The 19503-nt window shown below is 36.6% G+C and overlaps 1 long non-coding RNA gene across 1 annotated transcript in view; it reads right to left on the reverse strand.

The window, feature by feature from the left end:
* The window catches only part of LOC140531680 (uncharacterized), a 66136-nt gene extending 50578 nt beyond the window's left edge, over window positions 1-15558 (reverse strand). Inside the window, exon 1 of the long non-coding RNA XR_011976398.1 lies at window positions 15442-15558. This is a non-coding gene — a long non-coding RNA (uncharacterized lncRNA). The remainder of the gene's footprint in view (window positions 1-15441) is intronic.
* Window positions 15559-19503: the final 3945 nt, after the last annotated feature.

Raw genomic sequence — 19503 nt, forward strand, 5'->3', positions numbered from 1 at the left:
AAGAACCCAAAACATACAGGTCTCTAGAATTATCTCTGAAAATAGCTACACAGAGAACCTGAAGTTTAGGACAGTGCCCCTTTGTAGCACTAATGTGATATTCACAGCACCTACAGTGGCCATGAATATCCTGGCACAATTCTGATCATAAAATACCACAGACTCTCCATATGAAAGACAGAACTAAAACATTTATTCAGACCCCAGAAAACCAAATTCATTATAGTAACAAAAATCTATACACAATAACAATGCAGAGAACAGCACAATCTCCAAGGCCTCCCCCTGCTAGGTTTCCCACAAACCAGCTCCATTAAACAAATCACAAGCAGACTCCCCTTAAACAAAATCACAACAAGCTCTTTCACTCTCACTAGCCAGCTGCCTGCATCCTTCCTACCTCTGACTAGACTCTGACCAATTTTTTTCTCAGCTCTGCTCTAGCTCAACACTCAACCTCTTCCTGTTCTGCCCATTCAGCAAACTCCTCCTACCACAGGCTCCATGTGACTCAGACTCATATGACTCAGGCTTCTATGTGACCCAGGCAGGTCACATGGAGCAATTAATGAATGGGAAAGATCTTCCTATTTAAATTACCATTATACCCCTCCACTCCAGAAGCAGAGCCCCACTTTAACATAGAGTTAAAAGTCCTGAAATAGGCTGGTAAAATGAGCAAACAGCAGAAAAAGAGTCTAACTATAGAAAATTACTCTGATGATAGGGAAGATGAAAACCCAAATTCAGACAATAAAGTCGAATCTCCTAAATACAAAATCTCAGAGGAAAATATGAATTGGTCCCAGGCCATGGAAGAGCTCAAAAAGGATATTAAAATCAAGTAAGAGAGATAGAAGGAAAAATGGGAAAAGAAATGAGAGTAATGCAAGAAAAACATGAAAAAAGAATCAACAGCTTGGTGGGAAAAAAAAGAAAGGAACAAAAATTTCTGAAGAAAATAGCACCTTTAAAAACACAGTAGGCCAAAAGAGGTCCAAAAAGCCTGTGAGGAGAAAAATGCCTTAAAATGATAAACTGGTCAAATGAAAAATGAGGTGAAAAAGTCACTGAAAAAGAGAAGACCTTAAAAAGTAAGATTGGCCAAATGGAAAAGGAGGGGCAAAAGCTCCCTGGAGGAAATAATTCCTTTAAAATTAGAATTGGGTGAATGAAAGCTAATGACCTTATGAGACATCAAGAAACAGTCAAACAAAATCAAAATAATGAAAAAGCAGTAGAAAACATGAAACATCTCATTGGAAAAACAACTGATCTCAAAAATAGATTCAGAAGAAATAATTTAAGAATTATTGGACTACCTAAAAGCCATCAATAAAGGACAGAAAATAGAGCCTAGACATCACTATTCAAGAAATTATGAAGGAAAACTGCTGTGATATTCTAGAACCATAGGGTAAAATGGAAACTGAAAGAATCCACTGATCACCTGGCAAAAGAGATACAAAATGAAAACTGCCAGGAATATTATAGTCAAATCCCAGTGTTCCTAGGCCAAGGAGAAGATATTGCAATCAACCAGAAAGAAACAATTCAAGTATCATGGAGCCACAGGCAGTATAACACAAAATTTGGTACTTCCTACATTAAGGTATCAGAGAACATAGAATAAGATATTCCAGAGGGCAAAACAGCTAGGATTATAACAAAGAATCACCTACCCAGAAAAACTGAGTATAATCTTCAGACATTCAATGAAAAAGAGGACCTTCAAGTATTCCTGATGAGAAGACCAGAGCTGAAGAGAAATTTTCACTTTCAAATACTAAGCTCAAGAGAAGCACAAAAAGACAAACAGGAAAGAAAAACCATTAGGGATTCATTAAGGTTAAATTGCTTGCATTCCTACTTTAGAAAAGATATTTATAATTCCTAAAATCTTCTTCATTATTAGGGCAATTAGAAGGGATGTGTGTGTGTGTGTATACAGGGTATGAGTATAAGTTGAATATGACAAGATGATTATCTAAAGAAAAATAAAATTAAGGGTTGAGAAAGATGAATGTAATGGGAGAAGGGAAAAGGGAGAGGTAGAATGGCATGAATTATCTGATATAAAAGAGCTAAGAAAGAGCTTTTATGGTGGACACGAAGATGAAGGTGCTTGTGAGGAGTGGGAAGCAGGTGAACCTTACTTTTATCAGAATTGGCTCAAAGAGCAAATAACATAAACAGTCAGTTGGGATAGAAATCTATCTTACCATACAGGCAAGTAGGAGGGGAAGAAGAATCAGTAAGACTGGGGTGAGGGGAAAGAGATGATATAAAAGAGGACAGACTGGGGAAGGACTTTTGTCAGAAGCAAAACACTTTTGACAATGGACAGAGAGAGAGAACGTAGGATAAACAAGGTAGAGAATGGGATAAAAGGAAGTGTATAGTTATTATAAAAACTGAAAAAAATTACAGCACATTATTCTGATAAAGACGCCATTTCTCAACTATACAGAGAACTAAGTCAAATTTATAGAAATAAGAGCCATTCCTCAATTATGCCAAAGGATATAAACAGGCAGTTTTTAGATGAAGTAACCAAAGCTATCTATAGTCATATGACAAAAATGTTTTAAATCACTACTGATTAGAGAAGTGCAAATTAAAACAACGTTACCACCCCACACCTATCAGATTGGCTAATATGAAAGAAAAGGGAAATGGCAAATGTTGGAGTAGATATAAGAAAACTGAGACATTAATGCATTATTGGCAAAGTTGTATATTGATTCAACTATTCTGTAGAACATTTTGGAATTATGGCCAAAGAGCAATAAAACTATGTATTGCCTTTGACCAAGCATACCACTACTAGGTTGGCATCCCAAAGTGATTTTAAAAATAAAGGAAAAAGACCTACATGTACAAAAATATTTATAGCACCTCTTTTAATGGTGATAAAGAATTGGAAATTGAGGGAATGTCCATCAATTGAGGAATGGCTGAAGAATTTATATATAATTGTGATGGAATACTATTGTGCCATAATAAATGGCAAGCAAGATCCTCTCAGAAAAACCTGGAAAGTCTTACATGAACTGATATAGAATAAAGTGAGATGAACCAGGAAAACTCTAGAGAAAATAATAGCAATATTTTATGATGATCACTTGTGAATGACTTAGCTAATCTCAGCAATACAATGATCCAAGACAATTCTGATGAAATTCTGATGAATAATGCTATCCATCTCCAGAGAAAGAACTGATGGAGTGTGAATGCAGATCTAAGTAATCTTTTTCTTTACTTTATTTTCCTGAGTGGTGGAATGGTTCCTGTGTTGTGTTTCATAATATGACTAACATGGAAATAGATTTTAAATGATTGCATATGTGTAACACATCTTAATGATGAGGGGAGGAGAAGGAGGGAAGGAGAGAACTTGGAACTTAAAAAAATTTTAAATGAATGTTAAAAATTGTTTTTGCATATAATTGGGGAAAAAATTAAATGTTGTATTAAAAAAAATAAGTCTATCCCAGTGGTTCTCAGGCTTTTTGGTATAATGAACCCTTTACACCATTAAGACTTATTGAGGATCCCCCCCAAAAAAAGTCATGAGGATCCCATCTTGTTCGTGGTATCCTGAACAGGATGATGATATAAGCTTCTTTCAAAGAGATTCCTGAGGACAAAAAAACAGCTTCCTTCTGGGTTTTGTATCCTTATTGTATAGCACAATACCTGGCATAAATTGTGTTTAATAACTACTTGTTGACTCATATAGGAAAGAAATGGCTACAGGCACACAGGACATTCCTTGGTAGGAAGATGATATCTCTAAATATAGACTTCTTTCGGTCACTTTATGAGCACACACTGCTGATAATTGATTCTCAAATTGGGTAGAAGTAGAGAGGGTAGGAAGTGGGAGGGAATTCTTCACTCCAGTTCCCCAGGGTATTCAAGGATAGTGCATCATGTAGGTTAATACAGTCAATCAATCAGTCACCATACATTTCTTAAGTGCCTACTATGAGATTAGTCACTATACAAAGTGATGTAGATTTAAAGAAAGGCCAAAAAAAAGGTTCCTGTTCTCAAGTATCTCAGAATCCACTGGAAGAGACCATGTAATCTATGTATGCACATATATATGCATATATACACATACATATGACACAAATGTTGCATATAGACTGATAGATAGATAATCTCTGATGGAAGGCACTAAGATTAAAGTGGACTGGACAGGGTTTCTTACAGAAGGTAAGTTTTAAGCTGAGACCTGAAGGAAACCGGGGAAGCCAAGAGATAAAGTTAAGGAAGCAGAGTATTCCAGGAATGGGGTGTAGCCAGTGAAAAAGCTTTGAATTGGAAGATGCAGTGTCATATGCAAGGAATAACAAGGCAGCCAGTGTAGCAGAGTAAGGGGAAGGAAGGAATGGGGAAGGGTAAGAAGTGAAAGAAGAATGGAAAAGTAGGAAAGGACCAGATTATGAAGTACTGTAAAAGAAAAAAGGATTTTATATTTGATACTGGGAATAATGGTAAATAACCGGAGTTGATTTAATAGGGTTGTGATATTTATTAGACTGGCAACTAAGATAGATCAATTTGATATCTAAGTTGCAGATCAGTTGAAAGAGAAAGAAACTTGAGGCAAGAGTCCAACCAGTCGGCTATTGCAACACTCAAGGTGTGAGGGCATGAAGGTTTGAAGCAATGTGATGGCAGTTTGGGATTAGAGGTGATGTATTAAAGAGATGTTATGAAGGTAGAAAGGAAATGGATGGGGGGCAAACAAACGTAAGAGCTAAAAGTGAGGAGAGAGTGCATTCCAGTCACAAGGACAAAGGCACATAAGGATATTGGAATCAAGTAAGTCAGTTTGACACAAGCATAGGGTGTATTGAGGGACAATTTAAACAAGCGGATGATCTGTAGTGACAATGTCCATTCAAAGATGTTAAAGCACAAAATCCATTTGAGAAGGAGGGAAGTTCAATGGTTTGCGTTTGCTCCTAATTCATCTTTAAGTGAAATTCTAATCTGGAAAACTCAGGAAAGTTGGGGTGCTTGTGGCTCCCTAAACAATCTCTAACTGGAAGAACAAAATACATCTCACACTAGCCTGCACATAGCATTTTGGCTGCATTTTTTCATCCAAGGTCAAACCTTCTGTTCAAAAATGCATTTAATAAAAAACATCAAAGCCATGAAGATTCCTATGAAATATAGTGCCCTCTTCAACAAAGTAAACAGAGCTCCCTGCCTCTTCTACAAACCACCTCCACCCCTGACCTGTCATGCAGGAGGACTAAGGTCAAATGAGATGTCAGAAATGTTCCAGCACTCCTATGATGATTCATCCCTCCCAGCTCTACATGCCCTTTGGAGAGATTTTTTGGTATGATTTTCTCTTCGTTTCTCTTTGATACTGATGTCACACACCTCCCTTTTTTAAATATGTTGTCAAATCAGCAGAAAACTGCACAAGGCAATGTTAGATGAGAAAAAGGTACCTGCTCACCCATTGCAAATTGGACTATAGAAGATTACGTGCCATAGATTTAGAATATGCCTTCCAGTTTGTTGAAGATGATGATGATACTGTTGAACTATCTTTTTTCAGGCCATAGAGAAAAAAATTGCTTTAATTTTAAAACTTTCGTGGAGAAAGTCATGTCTTTAGGTTCCTATATGTCAATTTCAGTTGACAGGAATGATACCATTTTCTGGCTTTCATTGAATTGGGGAGAATCCCATGCCCAATTAAATGCTAAGAAGGCTATAGACCTGAGAATTATAGTTGACTCTTTGAGTGTATTGTTTTGAATGGATTTTCTCTTTTATGGGTTACCCACAGACAGATAACATAGCTCCTATGCCAAGTTAAAACACACAGCTCCACAATTCTTTTAGCAGTTAATCATATATTTTCTTGAGATATCTTTAAACAAACTGTTATTCTATTAAACTACTGTATTGAATCATTACTTAAATATGCTATAGTTAGTCTATCAGGTAATCTATTAAACTATAATCTTTTTAAGGTCAGAGAAAAAGCGTTATTTTTGCTGATATTCAATAAATATTAAAATAAAATTAAAACCAGTGTGCTCAACATATAACTGACCCTTTGTAATGTAAGTATACTTAAATGTTAACTGAAGTAAACTAAAATTAAAATCTTACTTGGGGAAAGGAAAGTCATATAATATGAATAAAGATCATAGTATGATAAATTTATCCATTTCTCTCATTTTATAGGGGAGGAAGTTGAAGCCCAAGGAGATTAAGCAATTTGTCCATGATTACAGAAGTAGTGAAGGTAGGAAGTAGACTTTGAATCCAGCTTCTCTGACTCTAGAGGCTTAACATTTTAAGATGTTAAAGGCAGCTAGGTGATACAGTAAATAGAGGGCTGGATCTGGAATCAGGGAGACCTTAGTTCCAATCCATCCTCAGATTAGTTCTGTGACCCTGGGCAAATAAACTGCCATCCATTTGTCTTAGTTTCCTCAACTATAAAATAAGGATAGTGTTAGTACCTTCCTTACAGGATAGTTGTGAGGATAAAACAAGATAATAACTATAAAAAGCACAGTGCCTGATACAGAGTATGTACTATATAAATGCTTGTTCTGATCCCCTTAGAGATCATCTAGTTCTCTAATGTCCATTAGACCAACTCATTGTACAGTGCAGTTTGGGCCTACAGATAGCTGAAATGACTTGTCCAGTTGGATCTATGGAAGAAACATTCAGCTTACTCTCAAAAATTATCATTATTACTATTATTTTCATTTTTGCTGTTAATGTTAAGACATGGACTAAGTGAGGTCATGTACCAACCTAGGTCTTTGTGTTCTACTCCAAGACTTCCAATAACATAGCTGAGATCTATCCAGGAGCTGGTGACAATGAGGTGGTATAGTGGATAGAGCACCAAGCTTGGAATCAGGAAGATTCATCTTTAGGAGTCCAAATCTGGCCTCAGACACTCACTAGATGTATATCTGTGGGTAAGTTATTTAACCCTGTTTGCCTCAGTTCCTCACCTGTAAAATGAGCTAGAGAAGTAAATGGTAAACCACTCTAGTATCTTTGCCAAGAAAACCCCAAATTGGGGTAACAAAGAGTCAGACACAACTAAAATGACTCCTGAACATTGGATCTTTCACTTTTATATGTGAGAGAAAAAATTAATCTATCAATCACTAAATTTTTGTTAAGTATTTCTTACGTTAGGCACTCAGTTTGTGCCCTCAAGAAGCTTCCATTCCCAATCATACTGGAAGAGGAATAGGTGAGAATAAACTATACACAAGCACTGTCAAGGACTTTCTGCTAGCAGAATTTCAAATTACAGCATTCTTGCAGTCTCCTTTTCCCTCTCCTCCAAGGAAAACAGGAGGAACATATTGGAGGGACCAAGGCCTTACACCCCTGGCCCTTGCCCAGCAGTGTATTATTTTTTGCTTTGGCATTTGCGTCGTTGAAGTTGTGTGTTATTTTCCTGCTTTGGCTTAATTCCTTGTAAGTTAGTTGATATATATCATCTCATGCTTCTCTAAAGTTATCTTCATAGTTTCTTATGTTGCAGTAATATCCCATCATATTCATATGCAAAAATTTGTTTAGCCATTCTACAATCAATAGGTATCTACTTTGCTTCTAGTTTCAGGGTATTTTTGTGCTCTTTTGTTTTTAGTTTTCTTACTATACAAAGTATCTATTATGAATATATTGGAGAACATGAGACATTTCTATCTTGAAGTTCTTAGGATATGTGTCTAACAAATCTCTGGATCAAAGCATGGATACTGTGTTCACTTTCATAGTTAATTCCAAACTTTCTTGGATGGAAGAATTCACAGCTCTAACAACAGTCTATTAAGATGCTTGTCTTTGTACAATCCTTCCTGTCTTTGGTCATGTTTGCCAGCTTTCTAGGTATGAAGTAAAACCTCATGATTGTTTTGATTTGTATTTCTCTCATTATTAATGTCTTAGAAAAATATTTCATACGGTGGCTAATTGTTTTTCAAACTTATTTTTGAGAATTATTTGCTCATACTCAGTGACCATTTATTCATTGCAAAATGACTCTTGGAGATATAGATATTTTCTCCAAAATTATAGTGTCCCTTTATGCAAATTACATTGATTTTTGTTTAGGCAAAATCTTTTCAATTTTGTGTAATCAAATTTATCTATTTTACATTTTAAAATTGCCTATTTCTCTCATTTTTAAGACCTCTTTCATTTGCCATAGCTCTGAAAGGTCCCTCAACTAATTCTAAATTTTTTAATGATAATTTGACTTCTAACTCTACCATTCAACTGAAATGTCTTTCTCCAAGGTCAGCTATCTTTTCATTTCTAAGTCTAATTAGACACACACTCTGTTCTCACTCTTCTTGATTTCTCTGCAACTTTTAACACTGCTAATCACTCCCTTCCCTTGTATGCCTTCTCTTACACTAGCTTTTATGATGACTTTCATATCTCTTACCTGTGCAATTTCTCAGTCTTCTTTACAGAATAGTCATCCATATTCTATCTACTAAGTATAAATGAGCCATAGGCCCTCTTCTTTCTGCATAATCTCCCTTAGGTGCTCCTATAGGTTCAATTATTATCTCTCTGTTTATGACTCCCAATATACATATTTCTCTACTGAGTTGCAGTTCCACATCAGTGGTCTGCTGGACAGTTCCAGCTGGAATCTCAACTTAATTCTAAAACAAAACTCATTGGACCATTTGACAAGTGCCAAGGACTTTGGCAAGGAGAACTTTCTTTTTCTCCCCCAAATTATCCCCTCCTTCTAATATACAATAATGAAAACTTCAGTTTCAACTTTATTTTTTTCCTTTCTTTCAACCCTTATAACCAAGCCATTGCCAAGTCTTGTCAATTCTTTTTCCACATTATATTTTCATCTTTCCCCTTCTCTTCACTCATGTGATCATCACCCTAAATTCAGGCTTTTATCACTCCTCACCAAGACTACTGTGATATCCTCTTAATTGATCTCCCTGCCTCAGTTCTCTCCTCACTCAACTGTATCCTCCACACAAATGCCAAAATCATCTTTTCTAAAGCCTAGGTCTGGCCATGCCATTCTCTTACTTAGGACACTTCATTGGTTCCCTACAACTTTAAGGGTAAAATATAAACTCCTTTATTTGGTATTTACAGACTCTTAATGAATAGGTTTTGGCCTATGTTCTTAATTTTATTTTGTATTACTCTTCTTCGTAAACTCTACACACTAGCCAAATTGACCTAAGTGTTGTTTCTTGTGTGCAACATTATAACCTTCACTTCTGTGCCTTAATCAAGTTGTTCCTCATGTTTGGAATCCTTCTCACCTCAGCTCCTTGGAAGCCCTACCTTTCTTCAAAACTCTGCTCAGATGCCATCTTCTACACTAGTGTCCCTGATTTTTCCCTTCACCTTAATTTGTTTTATAATTATTTCATATCTTCTTATCTGTGTATAAATATTGGACTCAAGGTCTTTGTGGGAAAAGACTTGCTTTTGTCTTTGTGCAATTCCAGATAACAAGTTTAAAAAAAACACTTACTATTGCCAGACACTGCTAAACGCTGTAGATACAGATACAAGCAAAAAGATGTATTTCCTGCCCTCAGCAACTTACATTCTAATGGAGGGAGGCAACATGTAAAAGAGACGTCAGAAGGGTAGGATGGGGGGGAGGCATCCCTGAAGTCCAGAGTGTTAAAAAAGCAGATCAAGGACTAGAATTGGGGATGATTGTTCCAGGTATTCCTCAAAATGGAAGTTCTAAGAGGAATTCATTAATGGGAGGAAAAGGGCAGGGTCACCAAGGCAATGAGATGTTCCAGGGGGAGAAAGCAGCAGAAATGTGATGATCAAGTCCAAAGAGTCAGAAGCAGATGTGGGAAGAATGAATGCCTTCAGAAAGTAGAAGCTTACTAAATAAATATACATTGAATTGAATTGGATTTTAATAATCTTTGAAATGTGAAAAGCACTTTGTTAAATGATAAAGGAAAGAAGTATATAAAGAATCATAATAATTTCCCAAGTGATAAAATGCAATTTTATTAAAGAATAAGAAATATGCTTTTTTAGATCTCAGGATTGTCTGATATGGTGCGTGCGTGTGTGTGTGTGTGTGTGTGTGTGTGTGTGTGTGTGTGTGAATGTGGAGTGAGAGACACTGCAGTTATAAATCCTAAAATTCTTGCTTTTCTAAAGGAAGTGTAGCAATATGACTGTTAGAAAAAACAACAGAGCCACCTGTTGGTTAAGCAAAGGACATGACAACTACAAAGCATTCTGGAACGATGGAACTGTTTTCTTTTCAGTTAGTAATAGAACTTAACCACTATTTTCTAATCAGTAACTCTTGGGATTTTTAAAAGAGAACAGGAAAATTCTAGGAAATTTGACTCTCCTATTCCTACCCTCCACCCCCTGCACGTTCCTACTAAGAAAGAGATGTATTGTTTGAGAAAGACATGTGTCCTGCAATCTGGTCTCTCCCGCCCCCCTCCTCCTCCTCCTATTTTTCTATCTAGAAGGGCTCTAATTGATGAGATTTCTTTTTCTTACTATAATGCTTTCCATACATCTCTTAGCCATGAAACTGAGTACCTATCCCAACCTCTTTCAAAATTTAGCTTCCCTGTATATGTCATCTCATCCTAAGAGCAGAGACTATCTTTTTTGCTTATATTTTTATAACCAATGCTTAACACAGTGACTAGCACACTATAAGTACTTTAATCAATGTTTTTAATTAATTCATTTATTCATTTTATGAACACTAAGAAGTATATTGACTCTGGGGGATTTCTAACTCAGTACAAACACAAATCCAGAAAAATGACTTCTACAGATTTCTAGTATAAATCTTAAGAGTGATCTTTAAAAATAGAAGAGACAAATATTTTTGCAAATACAATGGAATTTGATTACTTGCCCTCTTTAACATTTGGTCACTTGCATTTTATTTCTGCTGGGAGGAAGACTAAGTGAATTAAGGTTAAAGGAAAGAGAAAGTGAGGGAAATGAATGGAGCAATATATATTTTGCAGAATTATCTATGACAAAATTTTATTCAAATTAGCAATTCAAGAATAAACGAAAGAATGAAAAACAACTAGTAAGTACTCACTATGTGCCACACATTGAGCTAAGAACTGGTGATGGAAAAAAAAAAGATATAATCCCTGCTTTCAACGAGCCTATATTTTAATAGAGATAAACAGGGGTTGGCAAGGCAAAGGAGATTTAGCATGGTGAGTAACAGGGATTCAAGCAGATCAATAGCACAATCAGTTTACATCTCCCTTCCTAAAGCAATTTAGGGGATTATTGTAACCACAATAAGATACGGAAAAGATGTGGGAGACAAGGTCAGGTGGCTGTGGCTAGCTCTCTAGGATGAACTCTCATAATAAGGACAAAATGGTTTTATGGTGGGAGCTGGAAATTCAGAGTTTAGCAAAGGGTCTGGCACATGGTAAGTATTTAATAAAGATTTATTTATTGAATGACAGGAGGAACCAACTTATGGTAGAGACACCAACCAGCAGTCTATTGAAATAATCCAAGTATGGCCTGAACCAGGGTGATGGCAGTATTAGAGGACAAAGGGGGCATATACAAGAGATATTGTGAAAATAAAATTAACAGGCCTTGGGAGAATGAGGAGTCAAGAAAGACACATAGATTTGGACTTGGATGACTGATGTAACAGCCTCAACAGTAAAAGAAAAATTGGGAAGAAGGAAGAGTTTAAGGATGAAAATAATGAGTTCACGTTTGAATGCTTTGAGATTGATGTTTATAGGACATCCAATTCGAGATAACCAAGAGGCAGCTGGAGATGTGAAACTAGAGGTTAGAATTAGATCAACAGATTTGAGAAGCATAGCATAGAGGTAATAATTGAATCCATGGAAACTGATGAAAGCACCAAGTGAAACTGTATAAAGAAAGAAGAGAACTCAGGACAGAACCCTGAGGCACACCCAAGGTGGCAGGTGTGACCTGGATAAAGATCCAGAAAAGGAGACTGAGGAGTGGGCAGACAGGTAGGAGGAGAACTAAGAATAGCATACACACACAGAAAAAAAACTAGAGAGAAGTGAATACCAAAGAGAAGAGGGTGATCAACAGTGTCAAATGCAGCACAGGTCAAAAAGGATGATGATCGAGAAAAGACTATTAAATTTGGCAATTAAGACATCATTAATAACTTTGGAGGGAAGAGGTTCATTTAAATAATTAGATCAGAAGTCAGACTTCTGATCTCTGAGATCTTAGAGAACTAAGAAAAGAGTGAGAGGAAAGGAAATATTCTAGACCTTCTCAAGGAGTTTAACCACAATAAGGAAGATGAGACAATAGCTAGACAGAATCTGGATAGATCAGGTAAGGGTTTTGAGGATGGAAAGAAAAAGCCATGTTTATAAGCAGTAGGGAAACAAAACAGACAAGGAGAAATTGAAGATAAGTGAGAGAGTAGGGATGATAGAAGGGCAGTATGATAGAGAAGATGGGATGAAATGGAATCACTTGTGCACATAGAGAGTTTACCTTGACAAGGAAAAGGGATACCTAATTACATAAGAAAGAGGTGAAGGTGTCAGAGAAGATCAGGGAGATACAAGTCAAGGAGGAAGAAAGATGATTTCAGTTTTTCATTAAAACATTAAGCAAGGGACTCAGCTGAGAGGGTGGGGTAGGGGAGGAATTACAAGGCAGAGGGAAAGAGAATGATAACAGATTGTGATCAGATAATGGAATTTCAGAATTCATGAACATGGAAGTGATGTATTTGTGAGTGATGGCAAGATCAAGGGAATGACCTGTGTGTAGCTGACATAGGGTGTAGAAGAAGGTAATGGAAAATGAGGAAGGTGAAGAATTGGGAAGTTAGACTGTTTGAGGGAGTATTAATATGTATGTCAAGGTCACTGAGCATGAGGACATGATTTAGGGGAGAAAAACTGTCGGCTGGGTACGTAACTCAAGCTGCCAGAATTTTGAGTGGTTGGTAGATGTGGGTTGAGTGAACCTCAAAGAAGGAAAGGTTACTTGAGTGATGGAGTTAGAATGAGAACCTGGAAGTGGCAATGTGGAGCAAGGAATATGCCAAATCTGCACTTTGACAAGTGAGTGAGTCAGGGAGAATCAGTGAGGTGCTGGAAAGCTTCCTGTCATCAACAAGGAGCCAGTGAGGTCTCAGTGAGAGCCAAAAGATGAAAGGAGAAGAAAAGGAAAATATTTTAAATGAAAGGAAGTTCATTTCCTACTGAATACATATTCCAGAAAACACAGCTTCAGTGTGAGTCATTGAGGGGTTGGAGAGTGAGGAGGATGGAATTTAAAAAGTGGACAGTTAAGGGGTGGGAGGAGTTAGGAAGAATGAGATTTGTATAAAGATAGCTGGGATTCAGGATCACTTGCCTGGGGAAGGTATGATCAAGGTGGCATTGTTAATTATTGCCAAGTGAGTTCAGGAGGGTTATTAGCAACACTGGGGATTCAGTCTTAAGAGAAGGTTCACTCGGAGTTTTGGGAATCTCAGACAAGGTGACCAGTGTAGGAAGCTGATGGAATTGCATTTCTCTCCTATAGGCAGGCCAAGCCAGGAGATGTCAGAGGTAGCACGAAGGGATGGCATCTCTGTTCCCTATAGGCAGGAAGGGTTCCCTAAAAGTGGGAAGAGGACAGCCCAGGACAGCATTAGCTTCACATGAAGTGTCATCTCTCTGAGCCACTGCTGTCAGGAAGAGTCCCTTGCAAGAGGGAGGACAGCCCGGGGAGGGTGGGGTGCGTGCCAGTCTTTCTGATCCCCTGCAGAGTACTGTCACAGAAATAACAGCCCCCAACCCCTTTTCTGTCTGGTAGAGTAGTTTGCATATCAACTAGCTGCCATTTCCTCAGGGCTCCCCTTCTCCAACTAGAAAGAATTAATGCCAATCCCCAGGACTCTGTTCCCTTCCCCCAGTGCTGGGTCCTGACAGACCCATATAAGAACCCAATGAGGACCCAATAGACATTGCTGATTTAGAGGAATACTGGCCCGTTATAATAGCTAATAATAAAAATAATAATAATAGCATGTATATAATACCTATTCTGTGCCAGGCACTGTGCTTAAATGCTTCACAACATTATTTCATTCAATTCTCACAACCTTGTGAGACAGGTGGTTTCATTACTCCTATTTAACAGTCAAGGAAATTGAAATAAAGAGAGGTTAAGTGATGTCATAGATCATACAATTAGGAAGTGTCTGAGGTCAGATTTTCTTGACTCCAGGTTTAATGTTTTACTTTCTTTATGGCCCCAGTGAGCACATGTTGCTCAATCCAGGAACCCAGTAGATTTCTTTGTGTTCATCTTTCCTATACTGCCCCTCAGTTTTATGATGATTTCCCAGTATAAAGCTGGTCCCTTTTTTATTCTGTTCTGTGCTTCAAGTTTCCTTCTACAGGACTTCCTAAGTCTACATTAAGACTCCAAGTCACTCTCCTGCTCAGTAATCTTTGATAGTTCCTTACTGACTCTCAGATAAAATATGAAATTCTCAGATTAATATTTAGAGTTCTTAGCAAACTAACTTCCACCTATCTTCCATAATTATTTCATATCACTCCCCCTTCACAGACTCTATATTCCAAGCAGGGGGCAGCTAGGTGGTGCAGTGGATAGAGCAGCAGTGCAGGAGTCAGGAGGACCTGAGTTCCAATCTCACCTGAGACACTTGACACTCACTTGCTCTGCGACCTTGAGCAAGTCACTTAACCCCAATTGCCTCATATTGGGTCATCTCCAGTCATCCTGACGAATATCTGGTCACTGGAGTCAGATGGCTCTGGAGGAGAAGTGAGGCTGGTGACCTGCACAGCTCTCACTCACTCAGAACAAAGTCAAGTGCAAGTCATGTCACCATTTCTCTGATGGCATGATCTTCTTTGGCAACAAAGGACGAACACACATAAGAACACACATTCCAGGCAGACTATGTGACTAGCTATTCTGCAAGCTTGATTTTCTATCCTCTCTTCCATATATTCACACATCAGCCCATTCCTTTGCCTAGAATGCATTTCCTCTTCATTTCTGCCCATTGGAAAAGTTGTCTTCCTTCCAGGTTCCTCCATGAAGTCCAGTCTGACATCCTTCCCATCCAGTCTAGTGTTATAGTTCTTTACCTCCTCAACCTACTTTATTTTTATTTATCAATATTCATACGGAAAGACAGATAGTGTGGTGTAGTGGATGGAGGCAACCAAGAAAATCTAGACTCAAGTCTCACTTCTGACACATACTGGGTGTATGACTTTAGGAAGTCACCTAACTTCTCAGTTCTCGAAAGTTATAAGTTTCAGAGAAGGTGCTGACTTGCATTAATAAAGGCAGTTGACTTACCTTAAATTTCCCTATACCAATTAAATCCTTACTTACATTTGTGCTGTATTTACACCCATTCATCCACCTCAGGACAAAGAATGTTTCATTTTTGTGTTTGTGTCCCCAGTACCTAATATAGTGAATTGAATCTAGTTGGTCAGAGGATCAACATCAAAATTTTGAGTCTCATCAATGCAAGATTGGCTATCATGTAATCAGTGATGTCATAATGAGTTAAACAGAGTTGTAATCTGCATCAACAAAGGATGTGCTTATCTTAATTAAATCAGATCTTTTGAAGTTTTAAACCATCAAATAACATACATGTAAGAAATTTCTTATTACAAAATATCTGCTTCCTAAATATGAATTCATCTTCAAAAGAATTCGCCTTTCAGCAAGTTTCCTTCCTTAGATGTTTTAATTAGATCTATTTTTGCTTTTGCCTTGTCTGAGATCGTGATTGCTAATTTCAACTGAAACATAATAGATTCTGGTCGATCTCATTACTTTTACTCCATGTGTATCTCTGTGCTTCCGATGTGTTTTTTGTAAATAACATAGGATTCTGGTTTTTAATTAATTCTCTTATCTGCTGTTTTATGGCTAAGTTTATCCCATTCACATTTCTAGTCATAATAATCATATATTTCTCTCCTTTCCCTTGCTTTTCCTTCTCTCCTACATTCTCCCTGTCCTTCCTCACAAGTGTTTTACTTCTCATCACCACTTCCCCCAATCTGCCTTCCTTTCTGTCAGTTCCTCCGCTGACCCTCAAATACAGACTGAAGCATATTATTTTTCATTTTCTTTTTTGCTGTTGTTGTTGAAGTCTTCTTATACAAAATGAATAGTATGATAATGTTTTGCATCATTGTATATGTATAACATATCAAATTTCTTACTTTTAAGGAGGTAAGAGGTGAGAGAAGGGAGAATAGAATTTGGAACACAAAATTTTTTTTTTAATGTTCACTGTTTTAACATGTAACTGGGTAAAGAATAAGATATTATTAAAGAAAAATTCACCACAGGTCCTTTGTAAATAGTGAGCTATCCAAATGGGGTTGAAATATGACAATATAAAAAGTTGAGATAGGTACAGAATTGTTTTTCTGGATTACCAGCCCTAGTGTTTTATTTTTTCCCCAATGGACTATAACACTATTTCTTTGTTGCAGCAATTTCAAGGCAATCTATTCTAAAATGAGATACAAATACCTAAAACTCTTGGACATTTAATGGTCTTATGGAGTCATAATTCTAATCTATAATTCACTAAACAGTGGTTCTCAAAGTATTGTCTAGAGACCCCTATAGGTCCCTGAGACCCTTTCAGAGGGTCTTCAAGTTGTTTTCATTTTTAATGCAGCAAATACTGATAGATATAACCTAGATAAATAGAAGTTTTCTGGGCTCCTTGGTAAATTTTAAATGTGCAAAGCCAACTAGAGACCAAAAAGTCTGAGAACTGCTTGATTAAAGTAACCATTTAATGATTATCTTTCTGATGTGGGGATAATTTTGTATTTTATACACACATATGTGTATAAACATGCATATATGTACATGTTTGTACATATATGCACATACAATCTTACAAATTCCTTATCATTGTCATTTAGATTTTTTCAAGGTCTATAAAATAACAATAAAAATTTGAACACCAATCCCATTATTTCTTATTGAGATATTGGTTCACAACATATTGAGCATATAATGCTGATTTTTTTAATGTTGTAATCCTATTTGAGAATATTTAAATTATTGTTGCCAGTACTGTGCCTTCCAAATAAAAGGATAAAAATGATTTTGAGAGTCATTTCTCTCCAAAGAAAGGACTCACAATTTTAGTCTCAACGTTTTCCTACAAATAAGAGATGTCTTTTCACCGATTATGTTGAATCATCTGGATCTTTTTACAAAACAACTGAGATTGTGACTCAACTGCAAAATATCATCTCAATTAAATAGTAATACATAGATAACAATATCAGAGTAACCAGACAGTTTTTCTAAAGTTGATTGCTCTGTAAGAAATTTTCATTTAAAGGATTTTGAGATGAGTATTTTCTGAGTATTGCTTCATTTTCATGATTCACAGAGAAAGAAAGGAATGTAGAAAGATTAATTGTTGCAATTATGTCTTTGGACAGTTTATTGAACAAAGGGCCATTTTCAGAAATAAAACAGTAATTACATTTGTTGAAGAAAGATTAAGCAATTTAGAATTATAATCTCTAGTAATTTAGAAATGAAATTTTTTGAGTGTACGTGGAGTAGTTTGGGGAAGAAGTATCTGTGAGATATATATAAGTATACAAATCTAGACATATCATATGACTACTTAACAGAGATCAGATTCTTTGTGTTGTCAGAAATACCTTATATGGTATACGTATTTAGACAAACAGTTTTACAACTCATTCAATTTACTAGAGTTATACATAATACAAAAGTTACATCAAATAGACATTGTTCAAGACATTTATGTGCACGTCACTATTTTTTTAAAAATGCTTTCCCCTCTTTTTATACGTAAGGAGGGGCTTTTAATGTTCACAGAAATACAAGAATTGAACTATCACAGAAATCAATACCTTAATCCCATAGAAAGATGAACTTTTTAGCTAAAAATGTTTATCTAAAATTATAGGTATTTGTCCGTTTAAGTTGTATACCTACAATGTCTCAACAAATGATGGTACATGAATGTAATGGGTAATAAAGAGTGAAGGATTCAGAATAGCATGTAATGATATATCACAATGAAACATGAAATAACCAGAATCTGGAAAACAATAATGTAAATGGGAAGAAGAATAAAATTAAATTGGCCACTGTGCAATTTTAATGACCAAGCTTGGCCTTGGAAAAGAGCTGAGAAAATGAACCTCCTTTCCTTCTTTGAAGAGACAGAGGGAGAATGATGGCTAATATTGCACATGATCTCCAACATGATTGTTGCATTGGTTAGTTTCGCCAATCTGCTCTTCCACTCCCTTATTTTTTTTTAATCTAAGAGATAGCTTGCTTTATAAAATTACACTCAGAAATTATGTGATATATAAACAAAATGTATCAATAAAAGTAGGATTTACAAAAAAAATCCCTGATTACACAGTCTATTCCCTGAAAGCTGTGCCTTCAATGGCTATCCACTATTACTGCTGCTTATCCTGGCTATGTCTGCCATGATTTTTATAGACTGAGTCTTAAAATTGAAACTACAGTTCATTATAGAATATCATCTTTTTCTTTATAGATTAAATATGAATGATTCACAATTATTCAGTCAATGAAATATTTATAAAGTGCATTGTGCTAGGCACTGATGATTCAAAGACAAAAACAATCCCTGACTTCAAGGAATCTACTTTCTACCAAGGGACACAACATGTAGACAGAAAAGTAACTGCAGAATAAGAGAGAAGTAATTAGAAGGGACATCAAGAAAGGCTTCCCAAAGGAGGTGGCAAACATACTCTGCCTTGAAGGAAGCTACAAATTCTATGAAAATGGAAGTGAATTCCAGGCAAGAGGGGAAGCCTTTGCAAAGGCGTGAAGAAAAGAACTGAGGAAATGGCAAATAGAACAGTTTAGCTGGAATGAAGAAAACATGAAAGGGTCTAGTATAAAATAAGTCTGGAAAGCTAAGCTGGAATTTTTTATCCTATTGAAGAAACAGAAGAAAAGTGAATACCCATCAAAAGGAGAATGGCCAAACATTGTGATATATGAATATATGGGAGTATTCTTTCGCCAGAAATGATGGGTATAAAGCATTTAGAAAATCTTGCGAAGAGTCATATGAACTGATGCAGAGCTACAACACAGGAGCTTCTGGGCTCCAGCCTCTTGCAGGTTTACCCTGAATCCCAGCAGATAGGACAGCAGTAGAGACAAGAAAAGGGGTTAATTTATTTTATTCTTCCTGAGGGTGGCAATGTTGGAGGTTATGGGAGAGTTCAGCTCCTACTCACCTACACACTCTTACTCATTCTTTCTGCAGGGGCCAGCAAGAGTAAAAGTAAGAGCACCAACTCCTGAAGCATCCCCTAAGTCTCAATGGGGGCCAGTGGAGACAAACACGCATTCCACAAATTCCCACTTACC

Source organism: Notamacropus eugenii, chromosome 3 (assembly GCF_028372415.1).
Source record: "Notamacropus eugenii isolate mMacEug1 chromosome 3, mMacEug1.pri_v2, whole genome shotgun sequence".
NCBI classification, from domain to species: Eukaryota; Metazoa; Chordata; class Mammalia; order Diprotodontia; family Macropodidae; genus Notamacropus; species Notamacropus eugenii.